The sequence below is a fragment of the Pongo pygmaeus genome, chromosome 8 (genome assembly GCF_028885625.2).
Source record: "Pongo pygmaeus isolate AG05252 chromosome 8, NHGRI_mPonPyg2-v2.0_pri, whole genome shotgun sequence".
Lineage (NCBI taxonomy): Eukaryota > Metazoa > Chordata > Mammalia > Primates > Hominidae > Pongo > Pongo pygmaeus.
In genome coordinates, this window is record NC_072381.2 from 79,471,011 (window position 1) to 79,485,779 (window position 14,769).

The following is a 14,769-nucleotide window of genomic DNA, read 5'->3' on the forward strand; positions in this document are numbered from 1 at the left end:
TCCGGCCAAGTGAATGACAGTTTGTGGGAGACCTGTATGTCCGGAATTCACTGACTACGTCTTCTGATTCTTTCAGTGGAGACCTAAAAACCAGACTCTGAGCAGTAGCATGAACCAAATGTTATCCTAGACCTGAAGTTTGGCCATATCCCATTGTAAGCATTGACATCACCACCTACCTCTCAGAGACAGTTAACAGGCCTGAGGTATGATGAAAAAAGAGGTGAGAAAAATAAAATCCTGAGGCCCCCCACCCAGCTGATCAGACTCCCTCTTCGCCAAGGAGACCCCACAGAAACCTTAAAAACTGAGTTCCAGCCAGGTGGGCGTGTGGCTCACGCATGTAATCCCAGCACTTTGGGAGGCCGAGTTGGGCAGATCATGAGGTCAGGAGTTCGAGACCAGCCTGGCCAACATAGTGAAACCCCCATCTCTACTCAAAATACAAAAATTAGACAGGTGTGGTGGCACGTGCCTGTAGTCCCAGCTATTCAGGAGGCTGAGGCAGGAGAATCGCTTGAACCCGGGAGGTGGAGGTTGCAGTGAGCTGAGACCACGCCATTGCACTCCAGTCTGGGTGACAGAGAGAGACTCTGTCTCAAAAAAAACACACACAAAAAGACTGAGTTCCTGGCTGTGATGGGATGAGAGGTTGGACACAAATGCCTCATTATACTCTCTCCCTTGCTAATCACCATTAGGCTTTCTTCCCTAGGGGTTAAACAGAAAAACTCACTCCACTCCTTTTTGTGGTTTCAACATAGCAACCAGACACAATAACTGACCAGCATTCCTTCCTGATAATAGACCACTGACCTTGGAGTGGTTCTGGCCAGTCTACAAAGAATGCGCACTGAGTACCTTAGTGTCCTCTGCTTCACCTTTTGACATCAGAGGGCAGAAAACTCCACCCATGCCTCCAGGCTTCCATGAAGAGGCCTCAAGCTCAGTTGCCCTTGTGCATGTTTCCGCTTTCATAAATATTTATGACTCCTCCTGTAGCTATTAAATATGTATATTTGACACTCAGTTCAGCATAAATTCTTATTCCTTTTGCCCCTCCCTTGAAGTGCCTCTTTCTGACTTCTATTCAGACACTATGTTTCCCAGTCTGTTGGAATGGCCACTCTCCAGGCTGCAACCATTTATAAGAAATAAATCTTTCTGGTCAGGCGCAGTGGCTCGTGCCTGTAATCCCAGCACTTTGGCAGGCTGAGATGGCTGAATCACCTGAGGTCAGGAGTTCAAGACCAGCCTGGCCAACATGGTGAAACCCCATCTCTACTAAAAATACAAAAATTAGCCAGGCGTGGTGGTGCATGCCTGTAATCCCAGCTACACTGGAGGCCAAGGCAGGAGAATCTCTTGAACCCAGGAAGCAGAGGTAGCAGTGAGCCAAGATCACGCCATTGCACTCCAACCTGGGTGATGGAGCAAGCTTCGTCTCAAAAAAAAGGAATGAAAGAAATCTTTCCTTTCCAGTCTTATGAACCTCATTATTCTTCAGCTGACAGAAGGTAACAGTATAATACACAATGGCTCATTTGCAAATACGTAAGCAAGCGGCTTCTTTGATTAGGTAGTTACTCTGAGGAAGGGCGCAAACCCCATGCTCTCTCAGAACCTCTCTAAATAATGGCTTTAGCACACACTCCTGCCCTCACCACACCTGGCAGAGTGAGCCTGCCTGAGGGTGGAGGGTAGGGAGGTGGAGGTTGTATTTTGGGGAGGAGGATGGAGGTTTTGCCCTGAGGGGCCAGCTGCTGGGGGATGAGAATAAAAGAGTATATGACAGACCACAATGGCTGCCACAGCAGAGGCTCCAGAGGAGACAGGGAAGTAAGCAGTCACCATCTCTCCTCTCCATAGGACTACCATTTCTAGTCCTATGGTAGGCTGAATTCTAAAATGGCCACCAAGATTTCTTACCCTGGAATGCATGCACTGTAAACCCCCTTCCCTTGAGTGTGTCCAGAACCTGGGAATATGTTGGCATAACACTTCTAGGATTAGGCCACATTATATGGCAAAGATGAAGGGAATGTGCAGGTGTAATTAAGGTTCCAGTTGGTTGATTTTAAGTTAATCAAAGGAGAGACTCTCTTGGGTGGGCCTAACTTAATCAGTTAAAAGAGGGGCTAGACCTTTCCTGAAGAGAGGATGCTCCCTTACCAGCTTTGAGGAAGGAAGCCACTGTGAATTCTACAGCTTCAAAGAAATGAATTGTTTCAAAAGCCATGTGAGCTTGTGGGGTCCTTCAGACCAGCTGGTGTCAGTAGTTTCACTGGTATGCAGGACTTGACAGAATATCTGAAAGAGAAAAATTTAATGTTTCATAATGTTCAAGTTGTTTTCCATAGAGCAGGGGTCCCCAATCTTCACTCCAGGCTTCAGGTGAGCCCTAGCCCTGGCCTATGCCTTGATTGCAGCCTTGTGAGATCTTGAGCAGAAGACCTGTCAAAGACATGCCCAGACTCCTGACCCACAACAATTATGAGGTAATACACGTGTATTGTCTTAAGCCACTAAGTTTGTTATGTGGCATAGAAAACTATTGCAGACTCCTCAAGAGAGTGGAATTCAGAGGCAGAATTTTCTTGAAAAACAATAATCATGGCCAGGCATGGTGGCTTACCCCTGTAATCTCAGCACTTTGGGAGGCTGAGATGGGCAGATCACCTGAGGTGGGGATTTCGAGACCAGCCTGACCAACATGATGAAACCCCCAACTCTACTAAAAATACAAAATTAGCCAGGCGTGGTGGTGCATGCCTGTAATCCCAGCTACTCAGGCAGCTAAGGCAGGAGAATCGCTTGAACCCGGGAGTCGGAGGTTGCAGTGAGCCAAGATAGCGCCATTGCACTCCAGCCTGGGCAACAAGAGCAAAACTCCATGTCAAAAAAAAAAGAAAAGAAAAGAAAAACAATAACCATGAGTAGTGAATTCATGTCATTGCACTACTCAATCCACAGAGGCTGCTGCACAGTGGGCTTAATACCTCTGAGGGCAACTTCAGCAACTACTCAACAAGGAAGGAAAGTACGATATATTCAGGTGCCAAACACACTGACGTGTGAGAACCACTTCATCAGGATCAGCAAAAGAGGAGAAAGGATGGAATTTTACAACCATGTCCAAATGGTGACGATGGGCATAGCACCCACCCATGCCATCCTCTGCCATTTGATGTCATGCTGTTGGTCAATCAGTCACAGGCTGTGAAGAGCATGCTGGACTTGGCCAGGCTATTAAGGGAAGATATTATAAACCTACTGTCTTAGTCTATTTTGTGCTGCTGTAACAGAATACCTGAGACTAGGTAATTTATAAAGAACAGGGATTTATTTCTTACAGTCTTAGAGGCTGGGTAGTCAAAGGTTGAGGGGCTCATATCTGGTGAGGGCCTTCTTACTGAAACTATGCTTATAAACTTTATGAGTTAATCAGGGAAGAAGGAAAGGGGAAAAACAAAAATAAACCAAGCTTGCAGCACATTCAGCATGAATTATTAGGTCAGCTTGCTCTCCCTAACCTGCTGCCTCATAGTTATTTGCTGCCTATTGCCTCAGAATCACACAGACCCTGTTACAAGATTATAGGTCCCCTTAAATGCTCTATAGCAGCAGTTCCCAACCTTTTTGACATCAGAGACTGGTTTAGTGGAAGACAAGTTTTCCACAGACGAGGGTTGCGGGGTGGTTTTGGGATGAAACTGCCCCATCTCAGATCATCAGGCATTAGATTCTCATAAGATAAGGAGCCAGCAACCTAGACCCCTCAGCAACCTAGATGATGTGCAGTTCACAACAGGGTTTGTGCTCCTATGAGAATCTAATGCTGCCACTGATCTGACAAGAGGCAGAGTTCAGGTGCTAATTCTTGCTTGCCCACTGTTCACCTCCTGCTGTGCGGCCTGGTTCCTTACAGGCCATGGATCATTACCAGTTTGTGGCATGGGGGGTTGGGGACCCCTGCTCTATAGATAACAACTTGAACATTATAAAACATTAAGTTTTCCTCTTTGAGATATTCTGCCAAGTCCTGCATACCAGTGAAACTACTGACACCAGCTGGTCTGAAGGACCCTACAAGAAGCTGACGCACCAAATAATGCAGTTGCCATGTCCTGATTATTTCATTCCTTTTACCACAACTAATGACTTCCACTTTCCAGCCCCTCATCCCCCATGATTCCCTTAAAAACCCCAGCCCAGAAGTCCTTGGGGTGGTTGATTTGAGGGCCTCCTCCCACCTGTTTGCCCTGTGCACTGTGATCATTAAACTCTTTCTCTGCTGCAAACTCTGCTGTCTCAGTCTGTTACTGCACATCCGGCATGCAAGCTGTTTGTCCTAAAACATTGCTACAGCATCCCATGGGGGAAGGTAGAAGGGCAAGAGAACATGCATGCAAGAAAGCAAGAGATCAAACTTGCAGCCTCAAGCCCTTTTATAACTGGCCTAAGTCCATTCATAAGGGCGGAGCCATTATGGCCTAATTGCCTCTCAAAGGTGCCACCTATTAACATTGTTGCATTGGGGATTAAGTTTCCAATATTTGCTTTTTGGGGGACACATTCAATCCATAGCACCTACAAAGACTTTAAAACTATCCGGGTTTTGGCCAGGAACGGTGGCTCATGCCTGTAATCCCAGCACTTTGGGAGGCCGAAGCGGGTGGATCACGAGGTCAGGAGTTCGAGAGCATCCTGGCCAACGCAGTGAAATCCCATCTCTACTAAGAATACAAATATTAGCTGGGTGTGGTGGCACCCTCCTGTAATCCCAGCCGCTTGGGAGGCTGAGGCAGGAGAATCGCTTGAACTTGGAAGGTGGAGGTTGCAGTGAGCCGAGATCCTGCCACTGCACTTCAGCCTGGCGACAGAGCAAGACTCTGTCTTGGAAAAAACAAACAAACAAACAAATAAAACCTATCCAGGTTTCTTCCCTTGATATTTGGGAAACAGTAGCTACGCCTGAACTTGCCACAGGGTGTTCTTTGTTTTGCATTTTTGTATCCCTTCAGATACATGGAAGACTTCTTTAGTTATCAGAAAAAGCCATTTATTTTCTGAGACCACCAGTGGAGGGTTGCACTAATCCCCAGGCAATCCCAACTAGAGACACAATGGAAATGCCTATTATTAAATGAGAGACAAGAAGAGCCAAGCAGTAAGCCTTCTGCAACTCAGAAAAAATGGGGCCTGGGTGCTTTGAGAGAGCATCTAAAAGCTGGTCCTGCAAAGCCTTTGGTGCTCTCCCAGCCTCCCCAGGAAAATGCATTTCATGTCAAAGAGCCCAAGCCTAAATGGGCCAGTATTGAGGTATTTGCCACATTGGACAGGTTCTTGATGCTTCTCCAGAATGTGCCACAGGGCTAAATTTCAGACATTCCTTGGATATTAGCTGCTCTAATCTCATACTCAATATTGTAATTATTATAATCATCCCTTTACCATCATGATAATCCAGTCTCTCCTTGAACTACTCAAATCAAGGCAGACCAATCTGTGGTAGGATATATTTTAAAATTCTAACATTTGTATATTTGATGTTGGATTTTTTTTACTATTAGAAAGTCTTTCATTTGTGTGAATTGTAATCTGTCTTCCCATGACTGCTATGCTCTGAATTTTTTTTTTCTTATAAATCACTATAACATATGTGTGTGCAACCAGGCACAATCTGTTCCCTGTATCAAAATGCAAAATGTGCATATCCTTGACTCAGCAATCCCCATTGTGGAAACCTTCTCTACAGAAATACTAGCACAGAGGTAGAAAATAAAGGTATGTGAGGATGTTCATTGGGCTGCCATAATAATGCCCTCCCTAGTTTTGGAATAGTTCAAACAAAACTAGCCAGACCATTTGACAGGCCTGCTAGAGAGAGGGATTCCTGCATCAGATGGAAGCTTGGATTGATGACCTCAAAAGTCTGTCCGGTTATAAGTCCTTGGTTTGCTCATTTATGGGAAGAGTGGAGCAGACCATCCTGGTCCCACTTTCTGCTTTCTGAGCTTCTCTGCTGAGCAGGGGAAAAAGATGAACCTCCATTATGCAGTAGGAGAGGGAGTCCAGTGCACCTGCCACACATATGATGTTTGCAGACTGCCCAGTGAAGCTGCCCAAGAACACTCTTCTGTAGTCACAAAACCTACCAGGCCTGCCACAGAGACAGTAACAGGGACAACAGCAGGGTTGGGAGTAGCAGGGGCAGCAGCAGGCCCCAGAGCAGTGCTGGGTGCTTGGCTGCAACCAAGTCCACATATCCAGAACAGATAGCACAGCAATGTCAGGAGCAGCCAGCAAGGGCCCAGGAGGAAAAGGAGCCAGGATGGTCACAGCAGGACCACCAGCGTGTCCTCAGTGGGTGTTAAATTAGCTGTGCGAGTGCTTCGTGCATATCCTTGGAGAGCATGTCTAGCATGTGGCCAGGGGCTGCCAAGGGATCCTCAGAAGGCAGAATGAGTGTGGTGACTACAGCAGTAGAGATCACTAGCAGGAGTGTTGTGAAAACAGCAAAAGGGCCAGTAGGGAGATCTGTCCTTTCAGTCTTATAGAGTAAAGGCTGCATCTGTAGGTCTGGATCGGAAAATAATAATAATAACAAAATAAAGGCTGCATAAATGAATGGGATGATAGAGAGTTTCCCAGGTCAGTGCTGAGGTCCAGATGGAAAGATAGGAAGCAAGGGGAAGCCACAGAACATAGAACTCTAAATTGGAGAATCCTCCATTACAGGAGGATGTGTGAAGATAGCAGCAAGACAAATGAAGATAAGTAAATCTGAAAATTATATTCCTGCCAGTCGTTAGCCATGAGACCATTAGAAATTTTAAAAAGGGCTAAGCATGGTGGCTCACACCTGCAATTCCAGCATTTTGGGTAGGCCAAGATGGGAGGATGGCTTGAACCCAGGAGTTTGAGGCTGCGGTGAGCTATAATTGGGCCACTGCACTCCAGCCTGGGTGACAGAGCCAGATACTGTCTCTAAAAAGTAAATAAATAAATTACAAAAAGAACAAGGGCAGGAGCAGCCCAGGAGGCACCAGCAACAGCTTCTCCACTCACAAGAGCTTCAGGCACCATCCCACCATAAAAGATTCTAGGACATTTCACCATTGGAATTGGGAAGCTGCTCTACAAACTAGTTCAGATTCTGCAAGTAAGATATCCAGCAGGATAGGCTCTTTTCTTAAGCTACTGCAAAGCCAATGCTACTACAAGAAAGAACAGTGGCCCCACTACCTGGTAGAGAGAGGGACGTGATGTCTAAGACAATAGAAGGCAGCAACCTGGGGGTTCTCTGGAGACAGCAGAGGGTAGCCAGGGGCTAGAGATCATTGTATCGGGATATGAGACCAATGAGGTAGATGGTAATCTTTGAAACTGAGCCTGTTAAAGAAGAACTAGAGCAGGAAACTACCATAGGGATCTGGACTTGGGGGAGTATCTTTTTTTTTTTTTTTTTTTTTTAAGACGGAGTCTTGCTCTGTCTCCCAGGCTGGAGTGCAGTGGCGCGATCTCGGTTCACTGCAAGCTCCGCCTCCTGGGTTCACGCTATTCTTCTGCCTCAGCCTCCCGAGTAGCTGGGACTACAGGCACCCTCCACCGTGCAGGGCTAATTTTTTTTTTTTTTTTTTTTTTTGTATTTTTAGTAGAGACGGGGTTTCACTATGTTATCCAGGATGGTCTCGATCTCTTGACCTCATGATTCACCTGCCTTGGCCTCCCAAAGTGCTGGGATTACAGGTGTGAGCCACCGCGCCCAGCCTTTTTTTTTTTAAACAGGGTCTCGCTCTGTCACCTAGGCTGGAATGCTGTGGCACAATGTTGGCTCACTGATAACGCGACCACCTGGGCTCAAGTGATCCTCCCATCTCAGCCTCCGAGTAGCTGGGACTACAGGCTTGGGCTATCATTCCTGGCTAATTTGTGTATCCTTTTTGGTAAAGATGGGTTTTCGCCATGCTGCCTAGGCTGGTCTTGAACCCCTGAGCTCAAGCTATCTGCCCATCTCGGCCTCCCAATGTGCTGGGATTACAGGTATGAGTCACCGTGCCTGGCCTGTTTCCCTTTTTATATATGCACAAGACTGATATGGGATAAAAATATGCCTAAGTCTGAAGAACCAACCCCTTTCATTATATATAAAATAAAAATTCTAAGTGGCAAAAACTAGGGCTTAACTTCAGAGAAAAAAAAAAACAGTTTGCCAGCAGAGCCAGCATGTAAGCAATGGCCATCTTTCCCGTACTTAATAGGTGTGAGGGCCCATCATCCTTCTGCGTCATTCCCTGATATTAAAGGATCTGATAAGTCCTTCCCCATTTCCAACTTCATCATGAACAAAAGGGAAGACTGCCTTTAACTTTAAACAGAAACTAACTACAGTATAGTTTAGTTGTTCATTTTTAAGACTGGTGTTGATTAGTAAGTCCCATTTTGCTTCAGGCTGATTCGAGTGTTTTTTGAACAATTAAATTATTCTGTTTCCTGAAACTTTCAAATTATCCCTATTTCCCAATACTAATGGTTTAACTTTGTACTGTATAATACTTTGCACGTTTCCAAGCACTTACATGTACATTCCCTCTTTCAGTTCTAACGGGCTCAAATTAGGGACTTGTCCAATGTCATAAAATTAATAAATGGCTGAGCTAGGTCTTGAATCTAGCTCTGTCTGGTTATAAACCCAGTTATTTTTCCACGACAAGCAGCTAAATATCTACCGGAATCACTGGATGTTGGTAATAATAGAAATAGAGGGTAACCCACTGCAATTACATATGTTATTTTTGGTTTTCCTAGGTTCACAGTCCTGAGTACTAAGAGGTTCAGGCTAAAAAGAGAGTTGCTATTGTTAGTGACTCTATTCTCCTCCAGGGTATTTTCCAAGAACTATTCACAAACTAGACTGGGCAGGAACTGGCCATATGAGAAGGGGGAGGGTAGCTGTGAGGTCAGCAGGCTCTAACTCCTCGGACTCTGAGCCAACTTGTCCAGTTGCTTCAGCCTGAGCCAGGGTGAACAAAGCCAAGTTAGGCAGGAGTCAGGCATTCTATTCAACCAAGTTCAATAGAGGAGAGTCCAAGGAAAGCAGAATTTCAGGGTAGGTTTTTTATTCAGTAAGCTGACACTTGGGAAAGGGCAGTCAAATAAATGCAGAAAGGCAATGATTCAATGGACTTTGTACTAAGTTAGTGTTTCCCAAATAAGGAAGCTGAAGCTAACGCTCCAGAATCCTAATGTCCTTGGACCACTCAGCTTCTGGTGCACCAGTAGTGCTGCCTTTTTTCTATCTGTAAAATATAACTTTGGCTGGGCGCTGTGGCTCATGCCTGTAATCCCAGCACTTTGGGAGGCCAAGGCAGGTGGATCACAAGGTCAAGAGATCAAGACCATCCTGGCCAATATGGTGAAACCCCGTCTCTACTAAAAACACAGAAATTAGCTGGGCGTGGTGGCAGGTGCCTGTAGTCCCAGCTTCTCAGGAGGCTGAGGCAGGAGAATTGCTTGAACCCAGGAGGCAGAGATTGCAGTGAGCCAAGATCATGCCACCGCACTCCAGCCTGGTGACAGAGTGAGACTCTGTCTCAAAAAGAAATATATATATATATATAAAACTTACCTGTTGATCTATGCTGGGTTGGACACAAGGGAAATCCCTTTCACCTACATTTTCTTTCCAGGCACTTCAGGACACTGAGACATCCGAATCAAATCCTTTCCACTCGTTATATTCACTACCCCCAATTATACAGACCTCAAACTTCCAGTTCTACCTCTTCCTCTGACCCTTTGTTGGAAAATGCTAGTCAATCTGGACTTTATTTCAAATAGAGTGGTCACATACTGGGAAGGGATCAAGAGAATCATGAGATATTAGAAGATGGTAGAGTATCATGGCCTTAAGTAAATGTCAGTGAGAGGACACTTAGAAATGATTGAAATCATAAGGCATAAATTCAGCAACTGCTCTTAAGTTTTCTTTTCTTTTCTTTTTATTTTTTTGAGACGGAGCCTCTCTCTGTACCCCAGGCCAGAGTGCAATGGCGTGATCTCGGCCCACTGCAACCTCTGCCTCCCAGGTTCAAGCGATTCTCCTGCCTCAGCCTCCTGAGTAGCTGGGATTACAGGTGCCTGCCACCATGCCCATCTAATTTTTGGATTTTTAGAAGAGGTGGAGTTTCACCATGTTGGCCAGGCTGGTCTCAAACTCCTGACCTCAAGTGATCTGCCTTCCTTGACCTTCCAAAGTGCTGGGATTACAGGTGTGAGCTACTGTGCCAGGCCTCTGCTATTAAATTTTCTAAGAGAAATTTGCCTCCAGCCTCCTTTTAAAAGTATTTTCCACAGTTGCCAAGATTCTTCAATCCACTGTTAATCTATTTTGTTTCTCCTGTGTTCCATGCTGCCTGCTGCTGTCCCTCCTAAATGATACTAGCACAGAAGATATGTGTTTGACATCCTGGGAAGCCATATGAGGGCTTCAGGAAAGGGAAGGGTCAAGCCAAACAGCACAGGAAAAATAAGAATTTTACCATGAATTGAACTTTCTACCCTTCATTTTCACTGTATTCTTTATTTCTGAGGTGGTCTTTTAAAATATTTTCTCCACTCTTCTGTGGAAGGAAGGAAGGAAGAAAAAGAAAGAAAAAGAAAATATGACAAATACCTTTTACCTCTACCCTAACATGTTTTCATCATATGCTGTTGATATTCAGTCCAGAAGCAACTACGGGAAGAATGATGCAACCTCAGATGTTAGGACATCAGGACTGTGGCCAAAGAGTTTTCACAACATACATGGAGCCTGGCCAGGCTTCAGCTTTGGCTAGACACAGGTTATTCTACACTGAGTTCTCCCTTGCCATTTCTAAAATCTGCAGGGCTCTGACTTTCCCAGCATGATTGCCATATATATCACATGCTTTTTTTTTGTTGTTGTTGTTGTTTTTTCCAGTTCAGGGTTTCAGGGAAGGGAGCAAAGTAATTAGAGAAATGGACCAATTGGAAAAGTTTTGGTCACAATATTGAAATAATTTGCAGAAACCTCTAGACTTCTTCCATCATCATGGAGCAAATATTCTTGGCTAGCTTTAACAGGATGTTTACTTTGTAAATGTATAAATAATTAATCCTTTTTTTGTGTGTGTTTTTGTTTTTTTTTTTTTGAGACAGAATCTCACTCTGTCACCCAGGCTGGAGTGCAGTGGCGAGATCTCAGCTCACTGCAACCTCCACCTCCTGGGTTCAAGCAATTCTCCTGCCTCAGCTTCCTGAGTAGCTGGGATTACAGGTGCGTGCCACCATGCCTGGCTAATTTTTGGATTTTTAGTAGAGAAGGGGTTTCACCATGTTGGCCAGGCTGGTCTCAAACTCCTGGCCTCAAGTGATCTGCCTGCCTTGGCCTCCCAAAGTGCTGGGGTTACAGGTGTGAGCCACTGCACCTGGCCTAATCCCTTTTTGGATAGGTGCATTCCCATTAATGACTTACATTCTTCCCCTTTTCTTATGAACCTTACCGCACAGATTTGAATAAATTATAATCCTTGGTTCATGACCAATTGTCATCAGTGGTTCATGCATGGTACCTTTTGTTTGTAGTTAATTTGATTTACAATGTAATGAATATCCACCACTACTCCAAAACAAAGCTGATGTGAACATTCCTGTACATGTTTTCCTGAGTTAATGTGCATGCATTTTGCTAAACACTTACATAGGCTAGAATTGCTGCATCAAGGATTATGCATATATTTGGCTTTAGCAGAGATCGCCAAACAGTTTTTCAAAATACACTACCACTAGCAGTGAATAAAAATGCCACTTGCTTTAAAAGGTTGTCAATAGTTTGTATTCTTTGTCTTTTTAATTTTAACAATTTTACTGGATATGAAGATTGTCTTACTCTTTAACCCCTTAAAAGTTGACTTCTGTTCCCATTACTTTATGCAGTCAAACAAGGTGCTTCTGAAGATATCTCTACTAAGCTCTTGATCACCAAGTTTGATGACTTTTCTTCAATTCTTGTCCTTCATCTCACAGTAATATTTAACACCACTTTTTTCTTGAAACTCTATTTTTTTGACTTCTATCATGCAGTATTATCTTAGAAGGTATGCATTTATCATTTATCCACAATTTCAAAATCCAATATATCCTGAAAACTAAGTTCTTTTTTTTTTGAGACAGAACCTTGCTCTCAAGGTTTTTGTTTTGTTTTGTTTTGTTTTGTTTTGTTTTGTTTGAGACAGAACAAAGCTGGAGTGTAGTGGCGCGATCTGGGTTCACTGCAATCTTCGCCTCCCAGGTTCAAGCAATTCTCGTGTTTAGCCACCCAAGTAGCTGGGACTAGAGGTCCTGTGCCACCATGCCCAGCTAACTTTTGTATTTTTAGTACAGACAGGGTTTCACCATGTTGGCCAGGCTGGTCTCAAACTCCTGATCTCAAGTGATCACTCCCTTGGCCTCCAAAAGTGTTGGGATTACAGGTATAAGCCACCGCACCTGGCCTGATTTTTTTTCTTTTTCTTTTTCTTTTTCTTTTTTTTTGAGACAGGGTCTTGCTCTGTTGCCCAGGCTGGTGTACAGTGGCACAATCATGGCTCACTGCAGCCTCCACCTCCCAGGCTCAAGTGATCCCCCCACCTCAGTCTCCCAAGTAGCTGGGACTATAGGCATGCACCACCACTCCCAGCTAATTTTTAAACTTTTTATAGAGATGGAGTCTCACTATGATGCTCAGGCTGGTGAAATTTTTATATACTCATTTAATGGCACACTCATCCTGAACTGCCACAAGACTATTTTTGGTCCTTCTTTAACCCACTTATGAATATTCACATGATTCATTAAAGATTTATCAATGTGTTTGATTGTGAGATACTTTCCCAGTCCCTGTTCTATAATATAGAGTATAGGCACTATATTATCTTTCTAAAATCAGTAAATTCTGAATTCTGAAATATATCTGACTGACTTGGAATTTTGGGCAAGAATTTGTGGACTGTAGTTGAAAAAGCAGAGAGTCCGATGAACCTGGGCATGGATCCCATTTCACTTAATGTCTTGAAACGTCAGCTGTTGTTGTTTTTTATTTTTATTTTATTTTATTTTATTTTATTTTTTGAGATGGAGTTTCACTCTTGTCACCCAGGCTGGAGTGCAATGGCACAATTTCGGCTCACTGCAACCTCCACCTCCCAGGTTCAAGTGATTCTCCTGCCTCAGCCTCCGGAGTAGCTGGGATTACAGGCGCCCGCCACCAAGCCCGGCTAATTTTTTTGTATTTTTAGTAGAGACGGGCTTTCGCCACGTTGGCCAGGCTTCTCTCAAACTCCTGACCTCAGGTGATCCACCTGCCTCGGCCTTCCAAAGTGCTGAGATTACAGGTGTGAGCCACCGCGCCTGGCCTGTTGCTTTTTATTTCTAAAACAGGGATGAAAATAGCTAGCTGATAAGGCTGTGAACATCTTTACTTTTATGACTCACATGTCTACAACTCAATGTACTGTATTGAATACTGAGTTTACCATCCGGCCCTCCCCCTGACCATCTGCTTTTTTGTTTCCTATCTCAGGGCATGTCACTAACTGCCCAACCACTGGCTCAACTCAGAAACCTAAGCATCATCCTCAGTTTATTCCTTATTTTCCAGTCCATTAGCAAGTCCTGCCAACTATAGGTTCTGAAGATTTCTCAATTCTGTATACTTCTCTCTATTCCCATCCTACCTATTTTATTATAAAAACCTCCTAACTTGTCATTCTATTTCCAATGTTACTATTTTTCACTTCACTCTCCACACTAAAGCCAAAGTGATCAATGTAGATATGGTTCTATCAGTCTCTTGCTTACAGAGTTCCACTGGCTTCCCATTGCCCTGAGACAAAGCCCCAATTCTATCATGACTTCCAAGGCCTTCCAAGGTTCTCTGTTGACCTCTCTGGTATTATCTAGAAAATCCTTTTGGTTTTCAGCCTGGTGCAGTGGCTCATGCCTGTAATCCCAGCAGTCTGGGATGCCAAGGCGGGCAGATCACCTGAGGTCAGGAGTTCGAGACCAGCCTGGCCAACATGGTGAAACCCCGTCTCCACTAAAAATACAAAAATTAGCCGGGTGTGGTGGTGGGCGCCTGTAATCCCAGCTACTGGGGAGGCTGAGGTGGGAGAATCACTTGAATTCGGGAGGTGGAGGTTGCAGTGAGCCAAGATTGTGCCATTGCACTCCAGCCTGGGTGACAGAGCGAGACTCCATCTCAGAAAAAAAAAAAAAAAAAAAAAAAATACTTTTGGTTTTCTGATGTGCCATACTTTTTTGTTCTCTGGCCTTTGACCAGCATTTACCTGCAGTCTGAAGCACTCTTTTCTGCACTCTTTATTTTTATCTTTAAATTTAATTGCTTCACAAATTTGCATGTCATCCTTGCTCAGGGGCCATGCTAATTTGCTCTGTATCATTCCGTTTTTTAGTATATATGCTGCTGAAGTGAGCAACTTTTCCCCACCCTTTTTAAATTTTAATTTTAATTTTAATTTTTTTTTTTTTTTTGGAAATGAAGCCTAGCTCTGTCACCCAGGCTGGAGTGCAGTGGCGCGATCCCAGCTCACTGCAACCTCCACCTCCTGGGTTCAAGCGATTCTCCTGCCTCAGCTTCCTGAGTAGCTGGGATTACAAGCACCCCCCACCACGCCCAGCTAATTTTTGTATTTTTAGTGGAGACGGGGTTTCACTGTGTTGGCCAGGCTGGTCTCAAACTCCTGA

General features: G+C 44.4%; 1 non-coding gene across 1 annotated transcript; it reads right to left on the bottom strand.

Moving 5' to 3' along the window:
- Positions 1 to 14,393: 14,393 nt before the first annotated feature.
- On the bottom strand, positions 14,394 to 14,501 carry LOC129006963 (U6 spliceosomal RNA). Its single transcript, XR_008492149.1, has one exon. It is a non-coding gene; the product is annotated as a U6 spliceosomal RNA (small nuclear RNA).
- Between the last annotated feature and the right edge of the window lie 268 nt (positions 14,502 to 14,769).